This window comes from Mytilus edulis, chromosome 5 (assembly GCF_963676685.1).
Source record: "Mytilus edulis chromosome 5, xbMytEdul2.2, whole genome shotgun sequence".
Classification (NCBI taxonomy): domain Eukaryota; kingdom Metazoa; phylum Mollusca; class Bivalvia; order Mytilida; family Mytilidae; genus Mytilus; species Mytilus edulis.
This window is the reverse complement of record NC_092348.1, coordinates 24,543,076-24,546,935: the sequence shown is the minus strand read 5'-3', so window position 1 is coordinate 24,546,935 and position 3,860 is coordinate 24,543,076.

Below are 3,860 nucleotides of genomic sequence, written 5' to 3'. Positions count from 1 at the left end.
GCTTTGTGTATGTTAATGTTGATTGTATTGACTTTAGATACTTATTTGTGCTGATCAAAAGGTAGGCAAGCACTCTCTTCACTTCTGGATCTGCCACTGATCTTGTAAAACTTTTATTAAAACATTGGATGAGTTTGAGAATCAGAAAGTTAGATATTAGGAACCTATATGAAAGAGAGTGAACCTTTTCACATGTCTTTACTGTAAAGATTTTCTTTAAACACATAGAATATGTGCATTTGTATGGAACATTGGAATACTGTCCCTTTATATTTTTGTCTTGCCTGCAAAGAAAGTCACAGAAAAATGAGACAGGGGTTACTATCTAGCTTTATATTTTAGAAGCTAGAAGACCTGTAATCCTCTTTATAAATGTCTATGTCAGTCTTATGTCTTTTCCCCCTCCCTTGATCTCATTTTCATGGTTCAAAAATAATCTTGTTTTATGAACTTCTTACCTCTTACGAGTAACATACTGATTATGTTTGGTATATATGGGTTCCGTACAAGCTCTTCATGTCTGTCTGACCTCTACTTCAATTCCTCAATCGGTGACCAATGTTAGAGTTATGTGATTAGGTTCATACATTGGATAATATAAGCAGCAGGTTATTTATATGCGGTGTATGGAACAGTTGTAATGTGTGCATGACAGCCTGTCTCGTTCTTGCGACTGCTACGTCTGTTGCAGAAAGCTCGACAAAGGAACAGTGATCTGGTTGTGGCAGCTACATTAGCTTACTTCTTTAAAACTTTATATTTTAGAAGTTGAAAGACCTTGATGCTTCATATTTGATATATGGATGCCTTATGGTATGAAGTTACAACTGTCATATGTCCACTGTACTTGACCTTATTTTCATGGTTCAGTGACTACAGTACTTGAATAAGAATTTTTTCTAATGTTAATTTCTTTGTTATTATGAGTAATATGATAGCTACTAGTATATTTAGTTGCGTACCTTGCATGGTCCTCGTGCCTGTCAGACAGTTTTCATTGGACTTCATTTCATGGATCAGTGAAAAGAGTGAAGTTTTCGTGGTCACGTCCATTTGTTAGACACTATAAGCAATGGGATTACATTTGGTGTATGGAAGGATTGTAAGGTATATGTGTACTAGAAGGTGTCATCTGACCTTGACCTCATTTTCATGGCTCATTGATCAATGTTAAATTTTTCATAGTTTATTTTGTTGTTTAGATCCTTTAAGCAATTATAGGTCAACTAAAATTAATGCATAGATTGATTGAAAGGTGTATATGTCTGTCTGGAATGGTTCATATTACCTTGACCTCATTTTATGTTTCGTTGGTCAATAGTTTTATTTTCTTGGTCAAGTCTGTTTGTTAGAAACTAAACAATAAGTCAACTATATTTGGTGTATTGAATGATTGTAAGAACATGTATTTCTCATTTGGTGTATCTGACCTTGACTTCATTTTCTTGGATCGTCTTGAGTTTATTTGATACTTGTAGCAACATTTATATTTAGGACTCAACATAAAATAAATGGCTAGTAAAGAAAGCAAGACATTCCAGCGTGTACACTCTTTGTTTTCATGGTTTATTGGTCCAAGAGAATTTTTTTCTCTGTCAATTTTCCAAATATGCTTATGTATAGAAGCAATATGTCACCTATATTCGAAGTACGCGATGGAAATAAATATGCATGTTTGTCGTAGACATTTAAATGGTGTATCTGCTAGTATTACTGCTATACTAAAGCAACAGGTCAACTATATTTGGTGTACGACGTATTTTTAACGACCTTGACTACCTATGAGGATATTGCACGGTTGGGATATTAGATTGATGGAATGATTGTGAAAAAAATAGGTCTGTCTGCCTGGGTTACCGACCATGAACACATTTTCATAGGCCATTGGTCGATATAACGTTTTCCTGGTTAAGTGTTTCTGGGGAACTATAAGACTTAGGTCAACTATATATTTGGTGCACGGACTAATAGTAAGGTGTTCCTGTCAGCCTGGCAGATATCACGAACTTTACCTCATTTTCATTGTGCTTTTGTTTAATGTTAATGTTTCATTGTCTGTGTACGACGGAGGAAATTTGGTATAATTGCCAATAAGACATCTATCCATTAGAGTTCAAATGAAGTGGTAGCTATATAGATTTTGTATGTATAGTGAGCAATTGGAGTCCACCGAAAGGCTTTCAACAATTTTTCACATCCCGCAAATCAGAATGGGTTTTACAAATTTTCAGTGATTATACATGTCTCATTTTATTTATAGGGACCACAATTTGTGGAGTTTATCTAGACACAAAGTTATAACGAATTGTCTTATGTTCCTCAGCAGAAAATGAAGTATACTGTAATTGTCGTTGTGTTTGTTGTTTGTCTTTTGGTAAGTTCTGTTCTATAATTTATTCCTTCAATTATTTAACGTACTGTAGCCGAATGTTTTATTTTAGATTTTGTAACTCATTTTGGTTTTTTTTCAGGATGATATACATTTGAAAGCTTTACGTTTGTTGTTTTGTACAATCAACCAGGGTGTTATTCAACTCTCGTTTTATAGTTCTATATTTTATTAATTCGAGTATTTTTATAATCTTTCTATGCGTTATACATTTTTTTCTCAACGATGACATAAAGTTGCAAACATCTTTTTGGTTTTTAAGTATCTGGTGGATAGTTATCTCATTGACATTCATCTCACATCTACTTATTCTTGATCATGTTCAGTGTTTTTCTTTTCATTTACATGTAAAATATCTGTTCAGTGCTTGTCTCAAATGTAATATATGTTATTTTGTGTTCATTTCACAACTGATAAAATACTTTTGCAATTTAAGAGGTAAAAGAAAGATGCAAATCAGATTCGGACCATTAGAACACTTATAATAACTATGCAATGTAATGAAATGATTCGTATAAAAAGAATATAGAAATGTTTTGATAATTATGAATCATTATGAGGTTTAGCGCTGTAAAACCAGGTTCAACCGTCATTTCTACATTTGAAAATGCCTGTACCAAGTCAGGAATAATACAGTTGTTTTCCATTCGTTTGATTTTGCCATTTGATTAGAGCCTTTTTTTGTCTCAATTTCAAAAGAAAAAAATATGACCCCTTACCATTATTAAATTTGAATGTAAATTCTAAAAAAGGCAAAGTTTCAAATTAATTGCACAAATTGTCACAACTCGACAAATCTGTATTGAGAAAAAGAAATAACTCAAATATGAACATGATGAATAAACTAAAGTAATGCATATGTTGTAGGATTAAAAGATGTAGAGGCAACATGGAAGCCAGACCTCACCATGACAAAGGATCAGTGCTCGAAAGTAGTGACTGGTTGTAACTCACGTAACATGCAAGGACAAATTAAGGAATGCCAAAAAGAACTGTTTAGACTGCTGTGATAGATCAGGGTGTAGTTATGGGAAATGTTCCGGCAAGAAAAACAAGAAGAAATGCGTTTGTGAAAAATGTAATTACAAAATGTACTTTTAATTTTCATAAACATGATAAGGTTGTGCTTCATAGGCACGTAGAAAAAAAAAACCAAAATCAACTTTTATTTTTGTTTTCTTGCACATGTATAACCATAGTAAAATTATTTCTTTTACAAAAATCATCAATAGAAGCTGAAGTCATAATTATTAAAGCAGTAAATCATGCGCAGTTATATAAAAAAAAAAAGTAAAAACACAAAAATACTGAACTCCGAGGAAAATTCAAAAAGGAAAATCAAAAATCAAAAGGCAAAATCAAAAGTCCAAACACATCAAACGAATGGATAACAACTGTCATATTCCTTGATATTCCTTGACATTTAACATGTTTATTATTACAATAATAAAAAAACCCAGTAATAGCTTGA